The sequence below is a fragment of the Coregonus clupeaformis genome, chromosome 20 (assembly GCF_020615455.1).
Source record: "Coregonus clupeaformis isolate EN_2021a chromosome 20, ASM2061545v1, whole genome shotgun sequence".
NCBI classification, from domain to species: domain Eukaryota; kingdom Metazoa; phylum Chordata; class Actinopteri; order Salmoniformes; family Salmonidae; genus Coregonus; species Coregonus clupeaformis.
This window is the reverse complement of record NC_059211.1, coordinates 12,396,273-12,412,691: the sequence shown is the minus strand read 5'-3', so window position 1 is coordinate 12,412,691 and position 16,419 is coordinate 12,396,273.

Below are 16,419 nucleotides of genomic sequence, written 5' to 3'. Positions count from 1 at the left end.
ACTACGCCGTGAAGGACTGAAATCCTGCAGCGCCCTCAAGGTCCCCCTGCTCAAGAAAGCACATACACAGGCCCGTCTGACGATGGACGGGTCCATGTATCGTCAATTCTTGGGTGAGAACCTCCTTTCCTCAGCCAGGGCATTGAAAATGGGTCGTGGATGGGTATTCCAGCATGAAAATGAACCAAAACACACGGCCAAGGCAACAAAGGAGTGGCTCAAGAAGAAGCACATTAAGGTCCTGGAGTGGCCTAGCCAGTCTCCAGACCTTAATCGCATAGAAAATATGTGGAGGGAGCTGAAGGTTCGAGTTGCCAAACGTCAGGTTCGAAACATTAATGACTTGGAGAAGATCTGCAAAGAGCAGTGGGAAAAAATCCCTCCTGAGATGTGTGCAAACCTGGTGGCCAACTACAAGAAACGTCTGACCTCTGTGATTGCCAACAAGAGTTTTGCCACCAAGTACTAAGTCATGTTTTGTAGAGGGGTCAAATACTTATTTCCATCATTAAAATATAAATCAATTCATAACATTTTTGACATGCGTTTTTCTGGATATTTTTTGTTGTTATTCTGTCTCTCACTGTTCAAATAAACCTACCATTAAAATTATAGACTGATCATGTCTTTGTCAGTGGGCAAATGTACAAAATCAGCAGGGTATCAAATACCTTTTTCCCTCACTGTACTTCAAAGCTGTCTTAGAGGACTGTTTGACCTGTGATGCACTGATACATTCGGGTTAGACTATTTCCCTCATACAGTTGAAGTCGGAAGTTTACATACACCTTGGCCAAATACATTTAAACTCAGTTTTTCACAATTCCTGACATTTAATCCTAGTAAACATTTCCCTGTCTGAGGTCAGTTAGGATCACCACTTTGTTTTAAGAATGTGAAATTTCAGAATAATAGTAGAGAGAATTATTTATTTAAGCTTTTATGTCTTTCATCACATTCCCAGTGGGTTGGAAGTTTACATGCACATAATTAGTATTTGGTAGCTTTGCCTTTAAATTGTTTAACTTGGGTCAAACGTTTCGGGTAGCATTCCACAAGCTTCCCACAATAAGTTGGGTGAGTCAGGTTTGTAGGCCTCCTTACTGGCACACGCTTTTTCAATTCTGCCCACAAATGTTCTATAGGATTGAGGGCAGGGCTTTGTGATGGCCACTCCAATACCTTGACTTTGTTGTCCTTAAGCCATTTTGCCACAACTCTGGAAGTATGCTTGGGGTCATTGTCCATTTGGAAGACCCATTTGCGACCAAGCTTTAATTTCCCGACTGATGTATTGAGATGTTGCTTCAATATATCCACATAATTTTCCTTCCTTATGATGCCATCTATTTTGTGAAGTGCACCAGTCCCTGCTGCAGCAAAGCACCCCCACAGCATGATGCTGCCACCCCTGTGCTACACGGTTGGGATTGTGTTCTTTGGCTTGCAAGCTGCCCCCTTTTTCCTCCAAACATAACGATGGTCATTATGGCCAAACAGTTATATTTTTGTTTCATCAGACCAGAGGACATTTCTCCAAAACGTACGATTTTTGTCCCCATGTGCAGTTGCAACCCGTAGTCTGGCTTTTTTATGGCGGTTTTGGAGCAGTGGCTTCTTCCTTGCTGAGCGGCCTTTCAGGTTATGTCGATATAGGACTCGTTTTACTGTGGATATAGATACTTTTGTACCTGTTTCCTCCAGCATCTTCACAAGGTCCTTTGCTGTTGTTCTGGGATTGATTTGCGCTTTTCGCACCAAAGTACGTTCATCTCTAGGAGACAGAACGCGTCTCCTTCCTGAGCGGTATGACGGCTGCGTGGTCCCATGGTGTTTATACTTGCTTACTATTGTTTGTACAGATGAACGTGGTACCTTCAGGCGTTTGGGAATTGCTCCCAAGGATGAACCAGACTTGTGGAGGTCTACAATATTTTTTCTGAGGCCTTGGCTGATTTGTTTTGATTTTCCCATGATGTCAAGCAAAGAGGCACTGAGTTTGAAGGTAGGCCTTGAAATACATCCACAGATACACCTCCATTTGACTCAAATTATGTAAATTAGCCTATCAGAAGCTTCTAAAGCCATGACATCATTTAAAGGCACAGTCAACTTAGTGTATGTAAACTTCTGACCCACTCGAATTGTGATATAGTGAATTATAAGTGAAATAATCTTTCTGTAAACGATTGTTGGAAAAATTACTTGTGTCATGCACAAAGTAGATGTCCTAACCGACTGGCCAAAACTATAGTTTGTTAACAAGAAAGTTGTGGAGTGGTTGAAAAACGAGTTTTAATGACTCCAACTTAAGTGTATGTAAACTTCCGACTTCAACTGTATCTCAAACATTGCTGGATGAACTCAAAAGGGCAGTGGACCCTGCGAAACGTTGGTTAAAAACGGAACGATGCGACACTAAACTTCGAGGTTTCACTCAGGCTACCTCATCTCTTACCAAGCGTATCCTACTAAAACTGAACTTTGTAAGCATGTCACTTGTCCACACTGTGTACGTGACTAGCATTGACACCGAGCAGATGCTGATTGGGATGGATTTAATAGACTGTTTCGTACCACTGATGAATTGGAAATCCAACCAAATCTGGTCACAAATCGCAATAACTCCGCTGACACCACCGCCTTCATCGAAGGCTACATGCAATACGTTATGTGACGACGACAGTTCGGCGTCGTCAACTGACATACCCCCAGTGAACTTGGTAATGAGTCCGCCATTTGTGGCAGATGATATGGTGACTAGTTCAACTCGGAAACTAATAGAACATGAGGTTTTCTTATGTAGCTTGGGTGAATCACCTGCCAATACACACCGCCCTCCACTGATAGGCGGCGTGTGCCTAAACGGCACAACGGTTGAGGATGCCATACTGGCAACCTAGTCCGAAAAATCTGCAATCAGTTTGGAAATGTTCAACAACAATTCAAAAGCGGCTAACTGCCACTCCCTTGTTCCGAAAACGTTCAGATTCCCACTGGGAATGACTCCCCAGACGACACTCACTGCTTTAGGGGTATTTGCACTATCAATCTGCATTGGAAACAAGGAAGTATTTCACTACTTACTGGTTGTCGCGAACCTCCCGCATACAGTCTATCTGGGAGCGGATATTTTGGTGAGATTGGGTGTTAAACTCGATACCATACACCAAGTTCTTTGGTCTTTGGCGCAGCAAGCTCAACATGCCTTGTCTTTCGACCCTGTGCGAATGTCATCCGGGCAGACTATTCCTCATTTGTTGACTCAACGTGATAACTGAGTCCACCGTGGTGAAACCGGCAAGAACCACAGAGATTTCTATTAGACTGAACCTGGCGCCCGGCTATCGGATGGAAGGCACCACTGCGTTCTTCCAACCCTCGCCGCAATTATTCAAATTGGGGCTAACTATCAATGGTAACCCGCTGTTGGAGCTAAATGCTAGATCCAATTACCTCTTGGTGCAGAATCTGACTCAAGCGGATATCTCCATTCCTCTGCATACTCAGCTAGGAACATTGATTGATTACTCATTCCATGATTTTGAACTTGCTGTTTCCATATCCTTGTCTGTACATAATGCCCAGAAACGATTCTACAACGCCCGGAAATCTGCCCCCTTTACTCTCTGTACCCAATGCACTAGAAGACCAGTTCTTAAAGCCTTTAGCCGTATCCTTATTCTAGTCCTTCTCTGTTCCTCTGGTGATGTAGAGGTTAACCCAGGCCCAGCAGCCCCCAGTATCACTCCTACCCCCCAGGAGCTATCATTTGTTGACTTCTGTAACCGTAAAAGCATTGGTTTTTTGCATGTTAACATCAGAAGCCTCCTCCCTAAGTTTGAGTTATTCACTGCATTAGCACACTCCGCCAACCCTGATGTTCTAGCAGTGTCTGAATCGTGGCTTAATAAAGGCCACCAAAAATTCAGAAATGTCCATCCCCAACTACAACATTTTCTGTCTAGATAGAACTGCCAAAGGGGGTGGAGTTGCAATCTACTGTAGAGACTATCATACTATCCAGGCCTGTGCCCAAACAGTTTGACCTCCTACTTCTAAAAATCCACCTTTCCAGAAATAAGTCTCTCACTGTTGCCGCTTGCTACAGACCCCCCTCAGCCCCCAGCTGTGCCCTGGACACCATATGTGAATTGATTGCCCCCCATCTATGCTCAGAGTTCATACTGCTTGGTGACCTAAACTGGGATATTCTTAACACCCCGGCCATCCTACAATCCAAACTAGATGCCCTCAATCTCACACAAATTATCAAGGAACCTACCAGCTACAACCCTAAATCCGTAAACATGGGCACACTTAAATACACTGCTCAAAAAAATAAAGGGAACACTTAAACAACACAATGTAACTCCAAGTCAATCACACTTCTGTGAAATCAAACTGTCCACTTAGGAAGCAACACTGATTGACAATACATTTCACATGCTGTTGTGCAAATGGAATAGACAACAGGTGGAAATTATAGGCAATTAGCAAGACACCCCCAATAAAGAAGTGGTTCTGCAGGTGGTGACCACAGACCATTTCTCAGTTCCTATGCCTCCTGGCTGATGTTTTGGTCACTTTTGAATGCTGGCAGTGCTTTCACTCTAGTGGTAGCATGAGACGGAGTCTACAACCCACACAAGTGGCTCAGGTAGTGCAGCTCATCCAGGATGGCACATCAATGCGAGCTGTGGCAAGAAGGTTTGCTGTGTCTGTCAGCGTAGTGTCCAGAGCATGGAGGCGCTAACAGGAGACAGGCCAGTACATCAGGAGACGTGGAGGAGGCTGTAGGAGGGCAACAACCCAGCAGCAGGACCGCTACCTCCGCCTTTGTGCAAGGAGGAGCAGGAGGAGCACTGCCAGAGCCCTGCAAAATAACCTCCAGCAAGCCACAAATGTGCATGTGTCTGCTCAAACGGTCAGAAACAGACTCCATGAGGGTGGTATGAGGGCCCGACGTCCACAGGTGGGGGTTGTGCTTACAGCCCAACAACGTGCAGGACGTTTGGCATTTGCCAGAGAACACCATGATTGGCAAATTCGCCACTGGTGCCCTGTGCTCTTCACAGATGAAAGCAGGTTCACACATCAGTTGTCAGAGCACCTTACCGATCACTGCACCTGTACACAGCCCATCTGAAATTAGCCCACCCAACTACCTCATCCCCATATTGTTATTTATTTTTCTCATTTGCATCCCAGTATCTGTATTTGCACATCATCTCTGGCACATCTATCAATTCCAGTGTTAATACTAATTGTAATTATTTTGCACTATGGCCTATTTATTGCCTTACCTCCATAACTTGCTACATTTGCACACACTGTATATATATTTTCTATTTTCTGTTGTATTTTTGACCTTATGTTTTGTTTTACACCATATGTAACTCTGTGTTGTTGTTTTTATCGCACTGCTTTGCTTTATCTTGGCCAGGTCGCAGTTGTAAATGAGAACTTGTTCTCAACTGGCTTACCTGGTTAAATAAATGTAAAATAAAAAAATAAAAAATAAAAGTATGAGCTGGGCCTGGACTGACTGGACCACCCAGACAGTTAAGCACGCTCAGCTAGACACTGCCCACCTGTTGGCCCAATTCCAAAAGTTCACAGTCACCCAGTCAGAACTAGCAGAGCCCTGTCGAGAAAGACAATTCCTCGGGGCGATACTCTCAATAGGCGCAGCCGTAGGGTCACTATTTGCTCTAGGTACCACTGCCGTCAACGCAGTCAGTCTAGCCACGGTCAAAATAAATGTTAGGGAGATTACTGAAGAGATGCAACTTATCCCGCAACAGATGCAATCACAGGCACTCAGGTTGCAGCATGTGGGAAGGTCTCTCCAGGACACTATTCTGGTGGTAAACACACACGCTATTCTCCTGAACAAAACTCTCCTGTCGGTAGGCAAGCTAGTAGAGGTCATGAACCATGACTATGCCCATATCCAATAGGTTTGATTGTTGTTGGAGGATTTTCTCTGTGAAGTTAGCTCTTCTATGGACCACTTGGCCATGAATAGAATCCCCTCATATCTAGTGCCCCTCTCAATGGTGCACAACAATCAAACCTATTGGATATGGGCATAGTCATGGTGGGCATAGTCATGGTATTGACCACAGCTACCACAACCATGATAAAGCCATTACAGTCACACCATTCCTATAGTCTGAGGTCTGCAATTCCAATACACGTTGATGTTAATCGAAATTAAGTGGGATTTTTACTGACGCTGCCAGTTGTTGAACTGGAGAATATCTATAGGTTGAAAACAGTTCTAAACGTAGGATTTTGGAGCGACAACACCCATGTGAAAATCATCACACCTCCAGTCATAGTTTATCAGGAACACAATCCAGATTTCTATCTCACCCCTAACCTGTTAATGTGTACTATAACCAAAGATGTCCACTACTTCACACAAACCCTTCGTCAGGGATAACACTGAGCGCCTTTGTGGCCTTAAGCCTATCACCAGCGAAGAACGCTGTAGAGCCAAACTAACAGCAAGAGGTGGAGTCACCACCACGCAAGTGGAAGTGGTAGGGAATCAATGGCTGATTAACGCCCCATTAATGTCTTCCACTATGACTTACGAACGCCATGACTCAACCACCCAATTGAACCTCCCCAATCAGACAATTTTTGTTAAGGTACCAGAGGGGGAGATTATCCACATAGACGACCTAGCCCTATACCAACTTCCTGACGACAGGATAGACACAGATATTGAAATGCCTGACGCTTTTACTAAACGTTCCCTTGAGTTACCACCAGCTATTCAAAACCAAATTCAGTATGAGGGACCGATGACTGTTGATCTTAGCGTACTGAATGAGGCACTTTTAGTTGCCCCGATTGGCTATAAGCCAAAATATTTCTCTGTCATCCGCTCTTGGACGATGCTGGACAATATCCTGACTGTTTCCATGATCCTTGGTCTTATTGCCCTTGGCGTGTGCACCTACTATGTACACAGGCGCACACGCGCAATGGAAGACCTAATGAGGTTTTTTCCTAGGATCACCTGTGGGACAGAAGCAATCCCGATTTTCAGAAAACTGGCAATAGATTCCAAAACCCTATCAGGTGACCCATTCACAGCATCCCCAGTGTCACGCTCGTGGATTGACGGCTCGGACCAAGGTGCAGCGTGGTAGGCGAACATTATAATTTAATAAATGAACACCGACAAAACAACAAAATACAAATGAACGTAAAGTTCTGCAGGCTACACAGCACCTATACAAAAACAAGATCCCACAAACTAAGGTGGGAAAAAGGCTGCCTAAGTATGATCCCCAATCAGAGACAACAATAGACAGCTGCCTCTGATTGGGAACCATACCCGGCCAACAAAGAAATAGAAAAACTAGAATGCCCACCCAAATCACACCCTGACCTAACCAAATAGAGAAATAAAAGGGATCTCTAAGGTCAGGGCGTGACAGTATCCCCCCCCAAAACCTGACTCATTAGGGGAGGGTCCGGGTGGGCATCTAGCTCGGTGGCGGCTCCGGTGCGGGATGTAGACCCCGCTCCGCTTGTGGATCCGCCATCTTCAGTGGCGACTCTGGTATGGGGATCGTCGCCGGAAGCTCCGGACCTTGGATCATCGCCGGAGGAACCAGACCGTGGATCGTCGCCGGAAGCTCCGGACCGTGGATCGTCGCCGGAGGAACCGGACCGTGGGTCGTCGCCGGAGACTCCGGACCGTGGATCGTCGCCGGAAGCTCCAGACCGTGGATCGTCGCCGGAGGAACCGGACCGTGGGTTGTCACCGGAGACTCCGGACCGCCGACCGTCGCTGGAGACTCTGGACTGCCGACCGTCGCTGGAGACTCTGGACTGCAGACCGTCTCTGGAGACTCTGGACTGCAGACCGTCGCTGGAGGCTCTGGACTGCAGACCGTCGCAGGAGCCTCCGGGCCATGGACCGTCACTGGAGTCTTCGGGCCATGGATCATCACCGGAGGCTTCGGGCCATGGATGATCACCGGAGGCTTCGTGCCATGGATCATCACCGGAGGCTTCGTGCCATGGATCATCACTGGAGGCTTCGGGCCATGGACCATCACCGGAGGCTTGGGCCATGGATCATCACCGGAGGCTTTGGGCCATGGATCATCACTGGAGGCTTCGGGCCATGGATCATCACCGGAGGCTTGGGCCATGGATCATCACCGGAGGCTTCGTGCCATAGATCATCACTGGAGGCTTCGGGCCATGGATCATCACTGGAGGCTTCGTGCCATGGATCATCACTGGAGGCTTCGGGCCATGGATCATCACTGGAGTTCTGGTGTGAGGAGCAGGCACGGGCCGTACCGGGCTGGGGACATATACCATTGGGTTGGTAAGAGGAGCAGGCACGGGTCGTACCGGGCTGGGGACACGCACTATTGGGCTGGTGCGAGGAGCAGGCACGGGTCGTACCGGGCTGAGGACACGCACTATTGGGCTGGTGCGAGGAGCAGGCACGGGCCATACCGGGCTGGAGACACGCACCATTGGGCTGGTGCGAGGAGCAGGCACGGGTTGTACCGGGCTGTGAAGGTGCACTGGTGACACAGTGCGTAGAGCCAGCGCAGGATAAACTGGACCGAGGAGGCGTACTGGAGACCAGGAGCGCTGAGCCGGCACAACCCGTCCTGGCTGGATGCTCACTTTAGCCCGGCAAGTGCACCGGGCTGTGAATGCGCACTGGAGACACAGTGCGTATCACCGCATAACAGGGTGCCTGAACGGTCACACGCTCCTTAAAGCGAGTGAGGGGAGTTGGCTCTGGTTTGAAACCTGGCTCCGCCAACCACCCTGTGTGCCCCCCCCCCAAAAAAAAAAAATATTTGGGGCTGCCTCTTGGGCTTCCATCCTGGTCGTGACCTTCGGAGTTGCCGTTGATCCTCTCTCGCTGCCTCCGTCTGCTCCCATGAAAGGCGAACCCTTCCTGCCTGGGTCTCCTCCTTCGCCCAGGGTCCCTTTCCGGCCAATATCTCCTCCCATGTCCAGAATGTCTTCCCCACCTGTGTCCAGGATGTTTGCTCCTCCTGGCCACGCTGCTTGGTCCGTTTGTGGTGGGATCTTCTGTCACGCTCGTGGATTGACGGCTCGGACCAAGGTGCAGCGTGGTAGGCGAACATTATAATTTAATAAATGAACACCTACAAAACAACAAAATACAAACGAACGTAAAGTTCTACAGGCTACACAGCACCTATACAAAAACAAGATCCCACAAACTAAGGTGGGAAAAAGGCTGCCTAAGTATGATCCCCAATCAGAGACAACGATAGACAGCTGCCTCTGATTGGGAACCATACCCGGCCAACAAAGAAATAGAAAAACTAGAATGCCCACCCAAATCACACCCTGACCTAACCAAATAGAGAAATACAAGGGATCTCTAAGGTCAGGGCGTGACACCCAGCTTCTTCCCCAGAGTTCGCTAGGTCAGCCCTGTAGTGCCACCAATGGAAGCTTTGTCATTCAGGGTGCCATTTTAGAGACTGCCTTAACTACCCACCTTCAAGTAGGATTGCCCTAGATATGACATTAGACACATGTCATGATAGAGCATTCAGCCAAGACCATGGACGTACATAGAATAGAGTCCAAGTAGATGATTAAGGTGGGGGAACTATATTTTGTATATATTTTGTTGTGTTTTTATTCTTTGTGCCGGTCTTGACACCTTAACACTCCATTAATTAGAGAGGAGGAGAATATATCTCTGGCCCTCTAGTATGGTGAAAGGAATGGCTTTGTTTCAGAGACTTTGCCGCCCAAAAACATCAGCATCCAACAATGAACATTGTGACAATATATTTCAACATCCAAATGTTGGGAATGATGAGAAATGGAATAAGGAAAATTAATGTATATTTTGTGATGTCATTAAAAATTGTATAAAGGCGTTATAACGACAACATTGTGACTTGAAGAGCTTTTACACTGTGTATATCAGGTTTACATCCTTTACGTTGAGTAGAAAATATCAAGGAGGAAGACAAAGTTTTCGTGAAGATAGGAATGGGATTTTATCTTTCTAACAAGATCATAGTGATGATAATACTTTTGCCTCGTAACTAGCCACGCCCGAGGGAGCTCAGAGAGCGTGTCAGTATGACGGAAACGCCCCTCTTTACCAGAGTGCATAAAAGATTGAGTTAAGAATGATCAGATCAGACTAGACGGACCTCAAGCTGCAGCGAGGTCCATATTGGTCCCGACCCTGAAAATGAACACGAGGTGAAGACGACAAAGTTGCCTCCACTAACAATCAATGTTACGGCTGAGTAGCTGTTCTAAGTACTGTATCTAAGAAGGTGAACTTAAGTGGGACCATTCTGTTACTCTCTTCATGTCACGAATACCGCCGAGGCTGCTCCTCCTCCTTGTTCGGGCAGGCTTTGGCGTTCGTCGTCCCCGGAGTACTAGCTGCCACCGTTTGATGTTTCGATGTTCGTTTGGTCATGTCTAGTTTAGTGCACCTGTTTCGTATTCTGTCCTGATTATGTCACTTATAAGTTTCCCTGTGTTATGTTTTGGAGTTGTGTGTTGTTGTCCGCCTGTCGTTTGTCTGTTGGTTTATGTTGTGCTTTAGTGTTTTACGCATTGCGTGTAGGTTTTCGCCTCCTGTGTTTTGAGGCCATTTATTTTCTGTATTGTGTTCAGTCAAGTAAAGCTGTTTGACTTATCCGCTGTGTCCTGCGCCTGACTTCACCACCACATCCACAAGTACATCGTGACACTTCAAACCATCGTCTACTACACTGCTCTCATCACCCCACAGGGGATCATCGACACGGCTGATTAGCCATCCTCAGAAGACCACTTCCAGAATTAGTGAAAGTAAACAGATAACTAAGAAGAAGGACATTGTGACTTCGTGGACAATCAGAGCCTTACATCTAAAATAAAGCAAACTGGATGGAATATGGGGAAAAATGCACCAAATTATTTTTAAATCTTCAACATAGAAATGCTACCAACAATAATTTACTGAAACTGGTTACAAATGACGGAGTCACCCATGATACACCAAATTATATTTTGAAGGAGGAAACAAAGTACTTTAAGCATATGTTTTTGTTTCAGTCGCCTCCATCTCCTCTAACTGAGGCTAATTGTAGAGATTATTTTCTATTGATAATGTAAAATTAATAGCCATACAGAAAGACTCATGTGAAGGTGAAATTACAGAGGAGGAACCTCTGGATGCAATTAAAGACTTTAAGTCTGGGAAAACTCCAGGGTTGGATGGCATACCAGTCGAGGTGTACTAAACCTTTTTTGATATACTCAGAAGACAGTTATTAGCATGTTTTAACCACTCGTATGTAAAAAGCAGATTATCAGACACTCAAGAAGAAGGTCTGATTTCATTATTACTGAAACAGGATACAAGTGGAAAATATGAAGATCCAGTCCATGTAAAAAATTGGAGGCCCCTTACACTTCAGATCCAACAATAATATCAAGGGATTAGAAATCCAGGGCTTAAAAACAAAGGTGTCATTGTACACTGATGATAAATGTTTTCTTTTAAATTCACAACTTGAATCCCTCCACAGCCTCATAGAGGATCTAGATACATTTTCTAACCTCTCTGGATTACAACCAAATTATGATAAATGTACTATATTATGTATTGGATCACTAGAAAATACAATTTTTAAATTAAAATGGTCTGATGGTGATGTGGATATACTCGGAATACATATCCCAAATGAAATAAATGATCTCACTCCAATACATTTTAATAGAACTTAGAACAAATAGATAAGATCTTGCTACCATGGAAAGGTAAATACCAGTCAATTTGTGGAAAAATCACCCTGATTAACTCTTTAGTATTATCCCAGTTTACCTATTTCCTTATGGTCTTGCCTACGCCTAGCGAACAATTTTTAAAATTATATGAGAAAAAAATATTCCATTTTATTTGGAACGGCAAGCCAGACAAAATTAAACGGGCCTATTTATATAATGAATATGAATTCAGAGGACATAAATTATTAAATATTAAAGCATTAGACCTATCACTAAAAGCTTCAGTCATACACAAGTTATACTTAAATCCGAACTGGTTCTCTAGAAAATTAGTAAAATTGTCTCACCCAATGTTCAAGAATGGCCTTTTTCCTTTTATTCAGATTACAACCTCTCACTTTCAGTTATTTGAAAAGGAAATCATCTCCCAAATATCACTATTTCTAAAATAAGCCATAGAAAGTTGGTTGCAATTTCAATTTAATCCTCCAGAAATGACTGAACAAATATTGCAACAAATATTGTGGTTAAACTCAAATATACTAATTGATAAAAAAACATATTTTTTTGAAAAAATGTTTTAAAAAGGTGTAATCTTCAAAAATGATATCATAGGTAGGACTGGTGGAGTTATGTCGCACATGCAGCTAACAAAAACATATGGAAATGTCTGCTCTACCCAAAATTACAACCAAATAATTGCAGCATTACCGCAAAAATGGAAGAGGAATGTGTAAGGGGGAAAAAGTAAGGAACTTGTCTGTCAGCCCTGCATTAAAGAACATAATTGGGTAAAGAAAATTGTGATAAATAAAAAAGTATACCTGTTTCATTTAAGGACCAAAAGATTGACAGCCTTCCCATATAGATTGCAAAATAGCTGGGAAGAGATTTTTGACGCACCGATTCCATGGCATAGTGTTTATGAACTGATACCCAAAACGACGCCGGATTCAAAACTTAGAATTTGAATTATTATACAAAATTCTTGCTACCAATAGAATGTTATTTATATGGGGGATAAAATCTTCCCAGCTCTGCAGATTTTGCTGCGGAGAGACAGAATCCTTTGATCATTTGTTTTGGTACTGTCCATTTGTAGCTTGTTTTTGGACACAGGTCCAGGAATGGCTAAAGGATTGCAATATTTACCTGGAGCTAACCCTGCAGATAGCAATACTGGGTGATCTGAAAAGTCATAGTCAATCAATCAATAATATAATAATACTTTTAGCAAAAATGTTTATTTTCAATTTACAATCTGTAGAAACAATGAGAATAGAAGGGTTCAGAACTTTTGTAAAACATTACAGTACAGTTGAAAAATATATGGCAAATAGAAATCCAATATGAATGGTGTTAAGATATAGATGAGTGATGTTGAATGGAGTTGAATGATGGGACTAATAACAACTAATAACAACTGATAACAACAAGATAATTAATGTAAAGCATACTGTGTCCATACTAAGTATATACACAGTTTTATTTATTTTATTTATTTCACCTTTATTTAACCAGGTAAACCAGTTGAGAACAAGTTCTCATTTACAACTGCTACCTGGCCAAGATAAAGCAAAGCAGTGCGATAAAAACAACAACACAGAGTTACATATGGGGTAAAACAAAACAAAGTCAAAAATACAACAGAAATACATATAATATACAGTGTGCAAATTTAGCAAGTTATGGAGGTAAGGCAATAAAATAGGCTATAGTGCAAAATAATTACAATTTAGTATTAACACTGGAATGATGTGCAAGAGATGATGTGCAAATAGAGATACTGGGGTACAAATGAGCAAAATAAATAACAATATAGGGATGAGGTAGTTGGGCGGGCTAATTTCAGATGGGCTGTGTACAGGTGCAGTGATCGGTAAGGTGCTCTGACAACTGATGCTTAAAGTTAGTGAGGGAGACAAGAGTCTCCAGCTTCAGAGATTTTTGCAGTTCGTTCCAGTCATTGGCAGCAGAGAACTGGAAGGAATGGCGGCCAAAGGAGGTGTTGGCTTTGGGGATGACCAGTGAGATATACCCGCTGGAGCGCAGACTACGGGTGGGTGTTGCTATGGTGACCAATGAGCTAAGATAAGGCGGGGATTTGCCTAGCAGTGATTTATAGATGGCCTGGAGCCAGTGGGTTTGGCGACGAATATGTAGTGAGGACCAGCCAACAAGAGCGTACAGGTCACAGTGGTGGGTATTATATGGGGCTTTGGAGACAAAACGGATGGCACTGTGATAGACAACATCCAATTTGCTGAGTAGAGTGTTGGAGGCTATTTTGTAAATGACATCGCCGAAGTCAAGGATCGGTAGGATAGTCAGTTTTACGAGGGCATGTTTGGCAGCATGAGTGAAGGAGGCTTTGTTGCGAAATAGGAAACCGATTCTAGATTTAACTTTGGATTGGAGATTCTTAATGTGAGTCTGGAAGGAGAGTTTACAGTCTAACCAGACACCTAGATATTTGTAGTTGTCCACATACTCTAGGTCAGACCCGTCTAGAGTAGTGATTCTAGTCGGGTGGGCGGGTGCAAGCAGCGTTCGGTTGAAGAGCATGCATTTAGTTTTACTAGTGTTTATTAAGAGCAGTTGGAGGCTACTGAAGGAGTGTTGTATGGAATTGAAGCTCGTTTGGAGGTTTGTTAACACAGTGTCCAATGAAGGGCCAGATGTATACAAAATGGTGTCGTCTGCGTAGAGGTGGATCTGAGAGTCACCAGCAGCAAGAGCGACGTCATTGATATACACAGAGAAAAGAGTTGGCCCAAGAATTGAACCCTGTGGCACCCCCATAGAGACTGCCATAGGTCCAGACAACAGGCCCTCCGATTTGACACATTGAACTCTATCTGAGAAGTAGTTGGTGAACCAGGCGAGGCAGTCATTTGAGAAACCAAGGCTATTTAGTCTGCCAATAAGAATGCGGTGGTTGACAGAGTCGAAAGCCTTGGCCAGGTCAATGAAAACGGCTGCACAGTACTGTCTATTATCGATCGCGGTTATAATATCGTTTAGGACCTTGAGCGTGGCTGAAGTGCACCCATGACCAGCTCGGAAACCGGATTGCATAGCGGAGAAGGTACGGTGGGATTCGAAATGGTCGGTGATCTGTTGGTTGACTTGGCTTTCAAAAACTTTTGAAAGACAGGGCAGGATGGATATGGGTCTGTAACAGTTTGGTTCTAGAGTGTCACCCCCTTTGAAGAGGGGGATGACCGCGGCAGCTTTCCAATCTCTGGGGATCTCAGACGTTACGAAAGAGAGGTTGAACAGGCTAGTAATAGGGGTTGCGACAATTTCGGCAGCTAGTTTTAGAAAGAAAGGGTCCAGATTGTCTAGCCCAGATGATTTGTAGGGGTCCAGATTTTGCAGCTCTTTTAGAACATCAGCTGTCTGGATTTGTGTGAAGGAGAAGCGGGGGGGGCATGGGCAAGTTGCAGCGGAGGGTGCAGAGCTGGTGGCCGGGGTAGTGGTAGCCAGGTGGAAAGCATGGCCAGCCGTAGCAAAATGCTTGTTGAAATTCTCGATTATTGTAGATTTATTGGGAAAAAAGTATTTGATCCCCTGCTGATTTTGTACGTTTGCCCACTGACAAAGAAATAATCAGTCTATAATTTTAATGGGAGGTTTATTTGAACAGTGAGAGACAGAATAACAACAACAAAAATCCAGAAAACGCATGTCAAAAATGTTATGAATTGATTTGCATTTTAATGAGGGAAATAAGTATTTGACCCCCTCTCAATCAGATAGATTTCTGGCTCCCAGGTGTCTTTTATACAGGTAACGAGCTGAGATTAGGAGCACACTCTTAAAGGGAGTGCTCCTAATCTCAGCTTGTTAACTGTATAAAAGACACCTGTCCACAGAAGCAATCAATCAATCAGATTCCAAACTCTCCACCATGGCCAAGACCAAAGAGCTCTCCAAGGATGTCAGGGACAAGATTGTAGACCTACACAAGGCTGGAATGGGCTACAAGACCATCGCCAAGCAGCTTGGTGAGAAGGTGACAACAGTTGGTGCGATTATTCGCAAATGGAAGAAACACAAAATAACTGTCAATCTCCCTCGGCCTGGCGCTCCATGCAAGATCTCACCTCGTGGAGTTGCAATGATCATGAGAACAGTGAGGAATCAGCCCAGATCTACACGGGAGGATCTTGTCAATGATCTCAAGGCAGCTGGGACCATAGTCACCAAGAAAACAATTGGTAACACAGTACGCCGTGAAGGACTGAAATCCTGCAGCGCCTGCAAGGTCCCCATGCTCAAGAAAGCACATGTACAGGCCCGTCTGAAGTTTGCCAATGAACATCTGAATGATTCAGAGGAGAACTGGGTGAAAGTGTTGTGGTCAGATGAGACCAAAATCGAGCTCTTTGGCATCAACTCAACTCGCCGTGTTTGGAGGAGGAGGAATGCTGCCTATGACCCCAAGAACACCATCCACACCCTCAAACATGGAGGTGGAAACATTATGCTTTGGGGGTGTTTTTCTGCTAAGGGGACAGGACAACTTCCCCGCATCAAAGGGACGATGGACGGGGCCATGTACCGTCAAATCTTGTGTGAGAACCTCCTTCCCTCAGCCAGGGCATTGAAAATGGGTCGTGGATGGGTATTCCA